Here is a 15,870-nt window from a genome sequence, read left to right as displayed (position 1 = left end):
TACCATGCAAATGCAAAAGACATTCTCATGATTTATTAGTAACAACTCCCTCTGTGATTTGATACAGATCTTCATCAATATCCTTAGTTTCATTCTCATTCTCATCCATGCACTCACTTATACGTCTCCCTTCATATGTATGCTTCTCTTTGTGATCTATGGATGACAACACCTCTAGTCTGCTAGTTATATTCTATCTCTGATATGCATCTAGCTTCATATGTATCCCTCTTTCATTCAGATATAGGATGGTAACTCAACAATATTCTCCCTCTTTGACAACAATGCCAAAGACATCAATCATTCATATGTATAACTTTTTCAATCTGTCGATGTCTGACTGAAATGTCAAAATCACTTTCTCTTTCATCTTACCTTGACTCCTTGTAGTCACAATTGCTTCATGCTTCAGTTCATCTTTTCACAATCTCTAGGCAGCTTCTAAAGTGTGACTTCCTGTGTCAATGTATAAGATAATTTGATCATAACATTTGATGCAATGAAACATCTCTCCTCGACTTGCTTCAGATAGGGGAATCACCCCTAACTTACCTCTGAGATATGCATAAGCATCCTTAGGTAATGCCTTAATAAATATGTTAGCTATCTGCTCCTTTGTGTTCACATATTCCATTCTCACTTCTTTGTCTTGCCAACTCTCTCAAGTAATGATACTTGATAGCAATGTGTTTTTTCTTTGCATGTTGTTGTCAATCAGGATTTGCGCCTTTAGCGAGATATAAAATCAAGCTATCCTGTGAAACAGTGGAAACTCTCTCGGGTGGTGGGTTGTCCTAAAACGAGAGAAGAATCTCCGGAAGTTAGGCCGGTTCCTAAGTTGTGATCACCTAATCCTATATTGTACTTGAGATAAAGGTAAGAAATGAAAGAATGAACGATTTAAAACTAATCTAAGTGAGGTGATACACCAATGGTTACTAATGCAATTTTGATTACTTCAACACAAAATATGAAAAAAAGATAATTATTTCACAATATCAGACAATCACGTAATCACAACAGTGTTTCTATATAAGGATTGGGATCTCTTGCTTTAAAAGGGATACCTAAGTTTTCCCTTTATTTTCTGCAAGAAAGCAATAATCACAAACATAGACCTGCAATCACATGTATCACGATTCAACTCTGCAACTAGGAATGTAACTATAATGAAGGCGAACACAACATTAAAGCAAGAAATTCACAAAATTGCACAAGAATCTATGACAAGGGACCGTTGTATCTCTATAATCAATACTGAAAGAATCTCTGTCGCAAATGCCCTTACAATCAACTCAAAATCTGCAATCTGCAAGAAAAATCTGAATCCGAAAGAAGGTCCCCCATAATAAGATGAAAGTACAATATATAGAAGAATAACCCTAACTCGGATTCCAAACCCATGCCTATGAAAAATCACCCAAAAATGATGAAAACAATGAAAAAGCCTCTGAAAACTGCACTCAACCACCTACATAACTGCTGGATAACTCGGAACTGCCTTTAACTCTCCAAAATCATGCACAAAAACTCCAACTCGGATGTACTAAGAGAACCACAAAAATAGCATGTGAAACTACTTTAACTTATGCAATATATGCATAAAATAAGCCCTCCACATGAACTTGATGCATAACTAATCTTAACTGCCCCATAAGCTGCTTAAAAATATCAAACAATCTCATCTCCAAGTATTAACTGAACGTCTTTTTCCCATTCCAGATATAGCTCTCCTTGCATTTAGGCAATTAACTCCACTTAATTTCCTTTTATGTAATTAATAAAAATTAAAGGCCTTATAATGATGGCCATTTAATTTATTAATTTTACAACTCTAAATCTTCTTATAAATATTTATTTAATATTAATGTGCAATGAAATATTATAAAACACATCAATATTATTAAATATTAACAAAAGAAATTATTTATTTATTCATTAATCCTTATGATTCATATTAATATTAATATGTTTAAAATTAACGTTTTATTTGTTAATTTAAAACATATTAGTGTTAATATGAATAGAAGGATTTAATAATAAATAAATAGTAATTATTTCCTTGTTTCAAATGTTATAAAGTGATTGAGATATCACTTATTTTTTATCATGCATATGAATATAATGCCAAAAAACACAAACTCCAACTCGGACCCGAAATCTCTATCAAAAATGGCAAAGGGAAAACTTGAAATACGTTTAAGGCATTTGTAAAAGGCATTTTTTGTGTTTTTCTTTGCTCTTTGCGTGGGGAAGAATGAAAGGGTTTTCAAACCCTAGCCACCCGACTGGTATATGCTGCGATTTTACATTCTCTTGGTCAGATTTGGAGCCTTCTCTGTTGTCTCAATTTGTTGATGGCTCATTTTGGCCGTCATGACTGGAGTTTTCTCATTTGCTATGGCTGGAGAGTTGCTGTTGTATTTGTGATAGTGTATTCTGAAAGAGCTTGTATCTTGGAGCCGCCATGATTTGGAGAAGTTTTTTGTTTTCTTCACATTTTTAACCGTCATTTTGGGTTTGTAGAACCAGTTGTAATGCCATGGCCACTCCATTATTGTTTACCTGCTGAAATGGCACATGTTTTTATATTCGACCCTATTTGCATTTTCCTAACAAGTATGTAACCACTGAAGCATTCTCAGATTTAAGATTTCGTTCTTCTTCGTATAATAGCAATTGCTTTGAATAAAACTAGCAATTTACCCTTGTCACTTTGCAAAGGTTTTTATCCATTATTTCATGGTATCTAATGTGATCCTTCGATTCTTAACAAAAACCGAACTGGGATGTATGCATTTCATAGTATAACATATGATTTATCCCTTCTAAGAGCCTATCATTTGACAGCTGGTGTTGCAGGATTTTTCTGCAGACGTGACCTTACTTCGGCCATTGCCATTGACGTTTTAAAACGCTGTTATGCTCCTGCATTTTTTATTTTTTAAATCTGATAATTCTCGTACTCTTTTACCATATATTGTTGCATTATAAATCCAAAACTGTGGCTGATGACACCATTTCTTGAAACTCTGTGGCTGTTGCAGATAACTGTTGTGCTGAGTTTACAGCCATGATTTAATCTGTTGATGGGTATTTCTTTGTTGTTTTCAAAAACAAATCTGAAGCTTCAAGGGTTTCAGGTTGCCATTACTGTCTCTCTTTATTTTTCCAGATTTTCTTGTTTGACAAAACCCCTTGCTGCTCCTTGCAATTTTGATCCATTTGTATAGAATGTACTCACGAAAATACATTTCATTGCTGCAATTTCTGCTATTTATAGTTCTAACAGCAACAGTAATAAATTTGCATTTCATTTATGTTTGAAACTTATTGCAATGTATAAGCACTCTACTTATAGTACCCCTCCTATAGCATTTCTGATGGTTCTGTGTTGCTCTTTCTCCTACAAATAGTTCTTTCATTTTTTCTCTTCTGCTCTTGTCTGTAGCTTTCAACTTGCTAGTTCTGAAACCCATTCTTTGATTATTGCTTTACATCCATGTTCATAGACATTCTTTTCTGTTGTAACTTTCTTCTCAATATGCATAAGATGTTTGTCCGCTCTATATTTGTACTTTTACTTCTCAAAACTCAAAAATAAAGCTCTTGCTCCTTGTGATGTTTATCCTTTATCAACACTAAATGCATTCTTTTGTTATACTTTTATTGTTATCACACTTGCTTGCATATATTAAAGCAAAAGGTTTCAAAACTATTAGTAATGTCCCTTAATACTTTTGTTTTCCTATTTTACTTGTCTTGATCACCTTCATAGGTCTTGTTTCTAGTGGGTACGTCGGGCTCAATAACCCTTGTGGGAGCCTACTGTTATATCCGCATATGCATTAGAAACAGAATGCATTTGAAAACCACCAGAATCTGTAAGCAATGCCCTTGACTAATTCATAAATTTGTGGAGACCACCAAGCTCATCAATCAAATCAGCACCAGGTCAAAGTGCTAAATGGTATGTGTTACCATGAATGATTTGGCAACCAATCTCCTCAAAGTCTTTTGTCTTCGCCCCGCCTTGATTTGACCAGAAAGTTTTGTGCTTGTAACTTATGCACGTCTTTTCTATGGTCTCCTCAATGTCTTCATGCCTGTATCTGCACATGGAACAAACTTATTAGTAAAAATGAGTTTTATCTCCTTTGGATTGTTCTTGCCTTCTTGCCTTTTAGCATAGTTATCTGGATGACCATTTTGTATAAATAGCAGAGTATAGATGATAGGAAAGTCTTCCATTGCTCAGTTCGTATGAACTGATCCATTTCTTTACTCATTTTTTGCAGGTTTTACTCTCGGATGGAGATGTGGGATCAACCCTCTAGCGTTCAACGCAACAACTTTCCATTCAGGAAATGAATGCCTTTCCTTTCTATCTCTTTTTCAGTACTTTTCTGTTTGTACAATGTGTTTAATTCAGATATTTATGTTAGGAGCTGAGAGCACTAGTAATATCTGAATGCATTGTATTCAAGTACTGTGTAAACATGAACACTTTGTAAAATATATTAATTTGAATACTTTGAATATTGTTTCAGCACTTGTATTATAAAAAGTGATCAATTCTCTTTCTTATGCTTCCTATACTTTATTTGCTGCATTCTTTTCTTTCTATATTGTATACTCTCAACTGCTAAACACACTTAGTTAGCAGATAAAACATAATTAGTTTAGCGTAAAACATAACAATTTAAAAGGCATGTTAAATTGGTAACACATGCATCATAGGATTCTTAGATATGTTTACAACACTTGTGTTATCGCAATATATCACAACAAGTTCAATTATCTCTTCCTTCATACCTTTCAACAATTACTTGATCCATACAATATTTGAACAATTAATTGTTGCAACAACATATTCAACCTCTGTTGTGGATTGAGAAACACAGTTTTGTTTCTTGCTTGTCCATGGAATCAATCTCTTGCTTAGAAAGAAAGATCCTCCACTTTTACTCTTCTTGTCATCAGTGTTGCCTGCCCAATCAACATTTGTGTAACCCTTCAATTCAAACTTATCACTTTTCTTATACCATAGTCATAGTCTTTTGTTCTTTTTTAGATATCTCAGTATCCTTTTCATTGTCATCATATGATTTGCTCCAGGATTAGCAAAAAATCTAACTATAATCCCAACTGCTAATGCAATGTTGAGTTTGTTATGTACAACATATTGCAATTTTCCAATCATTGCCATGTACAATATTTGATTCACCTCATTCGAAACATCATTATTTGAGAGTTAATGACCAGTAACCATAGGTGTTCTAACTAGTCTTGAGTCTTTTATTCCAAAGGTCTTCGATATCTCCTTTATATACTTAGATTGTGTAATGTAAATACCTTTCTTCTGTTGATAAACTTGTAAACCAACAAAGAATTTGATCTCTCCAAATATTGACATCTCAAATTTCTTCATCATCTCATTAACAAATAACTTGCATAACAGATCTTATCCTCCAAATATGATATCATCAACAAAGATTTCAATTAGCAGGATTTTACTTTTGTATTCACTTTTCAAGTACAAACTGTTATTGTCATTAGTTCTTGCAAAACCAATTTTCACTAAATAAGTGTGTAACCTTTCATAGCATGCTCTAGGGTCTTGTTTCTAACCATATAATGTTATTTGCAGTTTACATGTCATATTCCTCTTACTAGGATCAACAAATCTTTCAAGTTGATCAATGTAGACTTCTTCCTCCAAGATTCCATTAAAAAATGTAAATTTAACATCCATTTTGTATACTTTGAATCCTTTGTAAGAAACATATGCAAGAAAATTTCTCACTCCTTCTAATCTTGCAAGTGGATGTCTCACCATGATCAACTCCTTCTTCTTGTGCATATCCCTTTAGACTAGTCTTGTCTTGTTCCCTATGACTTCACCTTTCTCATTCAACTTTTTTCTTAAAATTCACTTGTTCTAATCACATTCTTGTCCTTTGCCCTGGGTACCAATGTCCATGTCTTGTTCTTCTCTATTTTGATCAATTTACTCATTCATTGCCTTTATCCAATCTTCATTCTCCAAAGCTTCCTTAACTGATTTAAGTTCAACTTCACATAATAAACATGTATCATTTTTCAACTTACTTCTTTTCATGACTCCTGAATCTTTACGTCCAATGATTTGGTTTGGTGCATGATTCCCCTTCGCATATTTTCCTAGGACATGCTCAAGTCTTCTTTCTTCATGTATTCCATTTGGTTTTGCTTGTTCTTTTATTTCAGGTATCTTTCACTACAACTTGGCTTCTTCTATTTGGTGTTCAGTTATCTCTTTCTATTATTTGGATTCTTCTATTTGTGACTCGACTCCTATGGCATGTTGATGCTTAGTAGCCTATTGATGCTCGACAGAGCTCTTCTGCTGAACCTCAATAGTGTCTGATTGTTGATGTTTAGTAGCCTATTTCTGTCATTTAGGTAAGGTTATAGGTTCACCTTCATATATGTAGACAAAGTTTTTGTAGTCTTAAGGTTATTTATTGCATTCCTCTTCATTCTTTTCTTTCTCCACATGAACTCAATTAAGAGCATAAATTGTAGTACTCACAGTTTCTCTATGGTACTCTTGTGAAACATTCTTCTCCATCATCAATGTTCTTGCATAGTCCTTCACTGGTCTATTTCTTCTTTCTATTATCTCATTATGTGGTGGAGTCCTTGGTGCACTCATTTTTCTCTTGATTCCTTTGTCATTGCAGAATATGTCGAACTCATCTAATATGAATTCACCTTCTCTATCTGATCTCAAGGAATTTAGACTCTTTTGTGTTTCCTTTTCAATTCTAGCCAAATACCACTTAAATATTTGAAATGCATCAGATTTTTCTTTAAGAAACATTATAGTCATCATTCTAGAAAAGTCATCAATAAATAGAATGAAATATTTGTCACCATAATAGCTTTGTACTCTAATGGGACCATATAAGTTAGTATGAACTAACTCCAAAATATCATCAAAAGAATATGTCTTGCTATTGAAACTAGACTTTGACATTGTTTGCACATCACTTTATCAGGTTTTCTTAATCTTGGTAACCCTTTAACTCTTTTCATATTGATAATGCTTACCAAATTATCAAAGCTCGCATAACATAACCTCCTATGCCATAACCAAATATCTTCAAATTGTACAAATAGAAAAGTATCTTCAGATAGGTTTAGATAGAACATGTTACCTCTTCTTTGATCACTACTTCTAATTAGTTCACCAGTAGCATCAAATATTTTTGCCTTCCTATTTTGAAATTCAACTCAGTAGCTTGAACTAATCAACTATGCCACACTCAACAAGTTATATTTCAAACCATCAACCCAATATGCATTATCACATACGATCTTATCATTTAGTATAATTGATCATTTACCTTTCACATAACATGGTGCATCATTTCCAAACTTAGCACGACTTCAATCGTAATGTTTTAGCTTTTCAAACTTACTTGTACTTCTAGTCATATGATGTGAACAACCACTATCAATTATCCATCTGTCATTCTTGTTTACATGTGAAATCAAATAGTTTTATCATCTTCATCAAATTCATCTTTAATTGCTACATATACAACTTCTTCATCCTTTTCATCAGTATCACTATCAGAACCATCTTCTTTAGCAACGCAACAAGATTTTTTACCTTTTCCTTTGTAATCTTTGTTACCTCATATGTCTTTTTCATCTCTCTTTCCTCTCTATTTGTTGTCCGTCCTTTCCTCCTTGTCATCTCTATCATGACAGCTTGTAGCAATATGACCAAATTCATTACATGTAAAGAAGATAATAGGGGGCTTACCTTTTCCTCTTAGTAGCCTTCTTGCCAGTGATGCTTCAAGCTCATCAAAATCAACATCCCATCCAATATCACTATCCACATGTCTAATCTTCTTCTTTCTCTTAGTTCCATCAAGGGTTAGTTGAGACTTGAAAGCACATTCAACATTAGCAGGTGCATAATTATCAACATTTGACAACTCAAATGTAGTAAGTCTACCAATTAGACTACCCAAGGTTAGATCATTACCAGGTGTACACCTCATTTCTTGAATTGGAGATACTCTAATTATATATATAGGAAGTAAAGTCCTCAATAGCTTACTTATCAGCATATCATCATATATGATGCCTCCAACTCCCTTAATAGCATTCACAACCTTCTTGATTCAACCACAATATTGTGCAACAATTTCACCTTTTTCATTCTCATGATCAAACTTTCCTCTCAAGCTTTCAACTTTAGCTCTCAACACATTTTTGTCTCCTCTGCGGATTTGTGCTAACTTGTCTCATATTTACTTTCCAGTAGTGTAATCCTCCACATCATCAAATTCAATGTAACTCAATGTAGATGCATAATCTAACATCATTTGTTTATGTTCATGCTTCTTCTTCATTTTCTCAACACTCATGGGTCTAGGTGCTTCAATGTACTCATTTTTCAGGTGGTATCTTGTAGAATCTCCAACTCCAAATAGATGTAATTTCATCAGTCATTGCCATGCTAGGAAGTTATGCTTGTTCAACTTAGGTTCCTCTCTCTTATACATCTTGATCTATGACTTGATTCCCTTTAAACTTTCCTCATAAGCACCAAATGGTTTGATACCAATTGTTAGAATATTTAGGATAACTAATAGGGGGTGAATCACTTATCCTCAAGTCCAGATGTACCAATTCAATATTTAATTACTTTAAACAACTTAAATAATCTCATTAAACAATTCAGTCAATATAACATATCATCAACAACTCAACATTCTTTAACTCTATGTTTTTTATATGTGTCGACCAACTATAAAATAAACAACTATAAAAATAACATGCATAACATAACATTCACACAAGCAAATGACACTAGGATTTAATGTGGAAACCCATTTTGGGAAAAAAACACCAGCAACATGCTATTGACCAACTTTTCACTCTTTTGAAGTGAGCTCAATTGAGATCCAACCCTGTTTAGGTTACTAAACACAATGTTAGGTGTGACCCTGTTAAAGAATTTAATCACCCTATTAGGAGTGGCCTACTAAGAGGACTTTGGATCATTTCATTAGAATGTCAACTTGATTAAAGGATTTACAAAAAGAATGTTAGGTCAACCTTGATTAAAGGATCTTGACTACCACAATAGTTAAAATGTAACATCGGGTTTGATTTGCAAAACACAACTCACTTTACAAATTCAGATCTCCATTTGGCTCATGTTGGTTCATTGATTGGCCTCCATTATCATCTCCATAATTGATCTTCTTGGAAATCCTTTAAGCAATCACACTTCATCAATCTTCTCACTTCTCTGCTACTTTGTTCTTCACAGGTTCTCCTTAAGATCACTAATCAACAACAAAACCAACTTTAGAAAATATCTCTTTGCCTCCTTAAATAGATAATTTTGATCTTTTGCCACTTAAATAACATCATAGATCTTAGGGCTAGGTTAGACCCATTGAATTTATCCATCATTTTGTTCTTCCTCTCCTTTCTTGATACTTATAGAAACTTATTCTTAAACCATTGCCTCTGATTGCATAACAAACTCTATTTGTGCATTAAATATATGAAGTCATCAATTCTTATCATCTACGTGTTTTGACTAATCCATAAATTCAATTGTGTCAACCTCAAACTTGATTCTTTTACAAATGATAAATTTTGCTGACACTCAGTCATCATTGTGTAGCTCAGTTACTATTGTTTTGTCTCTCTTGGCTTCCACTGGTTCATGTGGTCATTACTACAATCGGTCACTACTCCAACTTTCTTGACCATAACTATCACTTGACTAATAATGTTTACTTGGCTAACCTTAAGTTCCTTGATCTTTTGCTTCAATAGCCTTGTAAAACTATCACTCAATCAAATGTAGTGTTTTACTCAATTTCTTGTCTTCTCTTCTAAACATCAACTCAATTATCTTCCTTACTTCATATAATTATTAAACAATTCATTATCTTGTCAAAGACTAACTAATCAAGTGCCCAATCTAATTACATCATACTTGCTCCTCTTCATTGAACAACTTCACTAGCTCACCTAGTTATCTCTCTTTTCAAATCCTCTTCATCAATTAATAAATATGGCACTCAACACAGGTATTAAATGTCTTACTAGTAAGGTTTGACATCAATGACAATGCAACAATTGTTCCAATTGTAGTTTTTGAATATAATATATTAAGGGAGAACTAGTGAGAGTTGTTGTAATCAAGATTCTTATTTTTTTCCTAATAATTGTATATGGATTAATTTTTCATTCTTGAATATCAATTAAAGGAGACTGGTGGTTCTATATGAAAGTTTTCAAGTGATTTAACTCTTGATATAGTTGTAAAAGTAAAACCTTGTCATTTTGTCTTACCGATATCAACTATTATTTTCTGAAGTGTTAATACTTGAGATTTATATAGGGTGAGTGTCCATGACATTGGTAGGGGTATATGTCTATGATTACCTAAGGATATAGGTGTTATGTGTAAAAAATTTGGTTCATCTTGGTTCTAAGATGGTTCAATGTAATTATCACATTAGACAACCACATATAGAAGTAGTTCTAGGAATTTATAACAAGGTGTCTACATAGTATCTACCACCTCACCAAGTGATCCATTCATAAGGCTTGTTTGAATCTAGAGGTTCTTTGTCAATATTGTTCGTTGGCCTCTACATTACAAGAGTTCTTTTGCAAGTTAGTCAACATCACTATCAATACTTGGTTGTAAGTGTGTTTTTACTGCACTACTGATTGCAACAAGAAGATTGAGTAATTTAAGCATTTTGTTGTTGTATAGCCCCACTAGATTGTTTGTAGAGTAAAGTTGCATTGATTGTTCAAATGCACTTTGTTTATAAATATGTAGTGTTTTGTTTGTATGTCGCATTAGTAATTCCCAATGTTGTTTGGTCAAATCTCCATTGTTGATGTTTTGAAACATGCAATGAAAGTCAATTTGAGTCTGAGTGTCACCTTGTTGGTGAAATGTGGTTGTTGATGTGATAATTGTTGTGAATTTCTCCCAAAGGTATTTGGCATTTGAGTGTGTTGAGTAGATTGGTTTATACATGTAAAAGGAGGTAGTTGTGTTAAGTTGCCAACAAGAACTATAGATGTGCCTCCAAAGCACACTTTTTGTTGATGGGTGAAAGCTTCACAGAATCTATCACCTATTTTCAAAAGCATTTTTGATCCTATGAAGCTAAATTCATCATAAGGAGATCTTTCAAATGTCTTGTCTGTTCCTGAAAGACTAATAGATATTGTCCACATTGAGGGTACATTTCTCTTATTATTTTTCTAAGGGTAGCATGTATGGTCGATGCGTGTATGTTAAATATTGCAATTCTCATAGGAGAAATAGTAATGAGTAGATTATTATTTTTAATGCTAAAACCCAAGGTGCATGTTTGATGCAATGTATCAAGTATGATTTCCCTGTGACTATCCTTCCTTGCATGATCATGTGTAGGGGTTGTTTGGAGGAAATATCATTATAATGCTCTTTAATAGTGGCAAGTGCTAGTTCTTTTATGGGAGATAATGGATATATTAGAGCATGATCTTGTAATATGGAGTGGTCATCTGTTTGGGATGTCTTGTTTGTACTTACGAAATGCTCTGCATTGTTATGGAAATATAAAGGTATATAACATTCATCCCATTTTTTGATATTATCAAAGTCATGTTGACCAAGTATTTCAATGATATTCAAGTTCTTGCCACCAGCAAGTCCTCTTTGTGATAGAAACCCCCATTCATTCATTTGATTTGTATCTCTAACATCCAATTCACTTGTATTAGCTAGACCCTCTTCATGGTCAATCTCTTTATCGGTCAGGTGGTCCACAAGCCAAACAAAGTAGTTATTTAATTTCATTTATTTCTAAATTTCAAAAATGTTAGATTTAGTGAGACCAATGTCTATAGAGATGCTATGGTAATTGTTGTATAAAATAATTTCACTCCATCAAAACATCTCAAATTATTCAATAGAAACATGGGAGAACATTAACAATTGCCTTAATGTTTTCTATCTTTCCACTTTCACCCTTTATGAAATAAAAGTGCCAAAATCAAAATTCTTCGACTCAAAACACCAAGCTTTTGTAGAAAACAAAAAAAATGGTTTCTTTAAATTCATTTTCATTTTTTTAATGTCCATGCTCGTTTGATGGTTTATTTCTTTGTTTGATTCTTCTATCAAACATGGTTCATGGTCCTTTGAAACCTTGAGGATTTAAATACAACTTAGATCAATTTTTTTTTGTTTCTACATCTCTTGCCTCCATAGAGTAGATTCTAAGCATGGTGCATTTGCAACATCTTTGGCTGATAGCAAATTGATAGGTTGTGCTATATTTTGTCAAACTACACTACCTCTTTGTTACTTTCACTTTCCAAGGTTGTTGCTATGTATTTATGCTCCAAAGTTTAACAATGACACTTTGGTTCCCTTGTTACTCTACTTTTGTGATAAGGTCCTTACTGGACCATATACTTTATATTATTCAAAGACCATTATATCATTATCATAATCTTGTGTCTTGATTTTGTGCATATATTTTTTTCTCTTTATTGATTTATGTTGCTTAGTATTCTTTATATGATTTTTTTCATTCCAGCCATATAATATTTTGTACCATGCACAATATAACTCTAAGTTGTATCCTCACTTGGAGTGTTAAAAATAATATTTGTGTCCAATGTGAATTCATTTTGATTTGCAATAGAATGAATCATTTTTTCACATCTTTTTAGTAATTCTACACGTCTGACTTATCACACAACTTTGATACATGACCACAAGAATTCTCAACACATTAGAGATAATGTGTGTAGATGAATTTTTAAAAAGATTTGAACAATAGACTTGAGAAACAATGAAGTTTAAGATATTTTAAAGAAATTGATGGAATGTTAAATTTTATGTAACAAAGTGGATAAAGTGTATATCTTCACTTCTAATTGTATAGAGTGTTTCTTACTTGAGAATATTGTTGTAACTTGAAAATATGAAGCACAAATAGGAGAGACAACAAGAATTTGATTTGAGGATTTGCTTAAACTTAGAAAATGATTGTAGACCCAATAATACAAGTTAAGACATATATTATGTAAAAAATTCAAAAATTTCCAACATGTTTGAAGAATGGTGTGGAATGTGCATTGGTGGAGTGGGAGTATACTTGTGATAATTCTAACAATGGTTTTTCTTTTGATTATGTTAGCTTTCAAGGTAGTTTGTGAGTGTCTCAATAGTTATATTAGCTTGTAGATATTATCTTGGTTTATTGATCAATATGTTATATGTGATCTTTTACATATTTATACTAGTAAGGAACATAATGTGCATTTTTTAAGGTTCTTTTAAGGAAGTGTATGCTAGTTCACCATTGTTGCAATTTTTCTTATTTGGAGATTATACAACTAAATGTCACCCAAATCTATATTTTTCTTATAGTACACCACCACTTCAAATCCTTCTATCTTTAGCTCCTTGGCAGCTACAAGCCCTACTGCTCCTACTCATATCACACCAACCTTCCTAATTCCATTGCAAACCTCCTTGTTAGAAATTTTCTTAATTTATCAATTATCATTAATTTGAGGTCCAATCGATCATGGTGATCACAAACATTTTTACAAATTTGTGTTCGTGTTTTACTAAAATAACTATTTAGTAAAATCAAATTCTAAATTGTTCTATTATATGTAATGGTTGTAGTTCAATTGATTGAATATCAAGATAAAGACATGAAATATAGAAAACCCTCCATCAAGATTCAAACCCTTAAGATTAATTTAGATGTACAACATATATGTGCGTATGTTAATATGCTACCATAAAAAAAACATATGATCTAATAGATGCCACAACTTCTTGAAATGCACACCATATTTAAAATTCGCTGACTTCTCAAACATACTAATTAATTTTTTTCATAGGTCTTTCAAACTAATTTTTTTTGTTTATATAATTTTGTGATATTGCTATCAAGATTCAATTGTATATCTTTTGAGTCAAACTCATTGACCCATGTTTCATGAGTATCGGTTCATAAGAATTCATCTTTCATGAAAATAAATGGAATACTTAGCACCCATTGTGTCTAGGTGATGCTCATAGAGGTGAAGCACCAGGACTTCCTAGGAGGTCACCCATCCTAGTACTACTCTAGCTCAAGCATGCTTAACTATGAAGTTTCCTCCACAGTTCAACCCACTTTTCGTGCAACCCCAATAAAAATCCTTTAACAAAGTTTTGCCTTATGAACCATGCATTAGAAAGCCCCTTAAAATCGTCAATTGATAAGTAGAAGATGTTTTTCACGATAATTCAAATTATGATAAATTGCTAGTCATGAAACATGGGTCAATGAGTTTGACTAAAAAACTACATAGGGGAATTTTGATAGAAAAATCACAATTTGACTTGCTATGAAAATTATTTCCTACTTAACTATAGAATTTGATATAAAGTTTAAGTTTATGTTGATGATTTGTCTTCAAGCTATAATTTCTCTCAATGAATTTTGGTTCATGCTTCAAGTGAAATGCTTTGTTTGATTAACAACTTGATAATTACATTTATATAAAATATTGCTATACAAATTGTTGTAATAAATTATAAGACAAAACAATACAATCACTTTTAAAACTAGTTGGTTTCTTTTTAAATATTAGGGGAGAAAATAAATGATAAACTAAATTGAAATCATAATCTAACTATTTAAAAATGTTGAAAGAGAAGGTTGTGTGTTTGCTTCTACATTTTGTTTTGCTTTTAAATTGCATGGATGCCACGTTTCATATGCCAACATAATACACTTTTCCTCAAAAGCTATTACACCTTTTGTTCTTTAAGTAATTTGAAGGGTAATTAATGGTTGTGCACAAAGAGGACAACCACAATCTAATGACAAAAAATAATCAATCATTTTTAACAATATCACACCAATAGTTGTGGCTTCAAAGGTGTTAATGTTGATGATTACTACTCATAATTGATTAAAATGGCTATAAAAAGAAGCAATGCATATGATGTCATGTTAGTGAATGATTAACTATGCCTTACCACACATATATCAATCTTAGTTTTAAGGGTCATTGTGGACAACTAAACTAGAAATATGTTAATGTATAATTATATTTTATGATATGGTGTCAAAACCTTAGTTATAAACAATGGAATTTTTGAGAAGTTTGTTGCAAAAAATTGGGATTGACTTAAAATTTATAAGTAGTATTTTGAGAAACACAAAGTTAGAAAGCACAACTATTGGGTCCTCTAATTTATAATGTCAACCTATTTCATATATTTCATCATTGGATATTATTTATATTCTATTATGTGTTTATATTTACTTATCAATTCACATCAGGCCATAAATGCAATATCTTTAAATGAAAATAATGTTTTCTTACTAGTTATACAACTTCTTATTAGACTATTCACACCAGGGGGGCTTGTTTTCTAGAATTACCAACAAAAAAGGCTTTTGCAAGGTTCAAATGAGAAGCACAACCTATTATAAAAAGTGTATGTTGAAACAAGCCTTTATGTTATAGGATATATTACCTGAAATATCTTGAATTAGAGGCCAAATGAATATTTCTTCCTCTACGTAGTTGTTTGTAACCATTGTAAGTAATTGTTTGTAAGTTGACTTATGAATAAAATAATACAATTAGTCCAAACAAAAGAACCATGCAAAATGACAAAGTTATAAATAAAAAATCATCAAGACATGCTCTACTCATCATCTCCAAACATCGCATTGATTGCAAGTTATCTCATAGTTCTTGTTATAAGCATCTTTCCATTCCTTTTAATGTGTTCCTTCTCCTTCTTAA

The sequence above is a fragment of the Cupressus sempervirens genome, chromosome 5 (genome assembly GCF_028749045.1).
Source record: "Cupressus sempervirens isolate cs-2001-9-10 chromosome 5, ASM2874904v1, whole genome shotgun sequence".
Taxonomy (NCBI): Eukaryota; Viridiplantae; Streptophyta; class Pinopsida; order Cupressales; family Cupressaceae; genus Cupressus; species Cupressus sempervirens.
Note: the sequence above shows the minus strand (reverse complement) of the source record.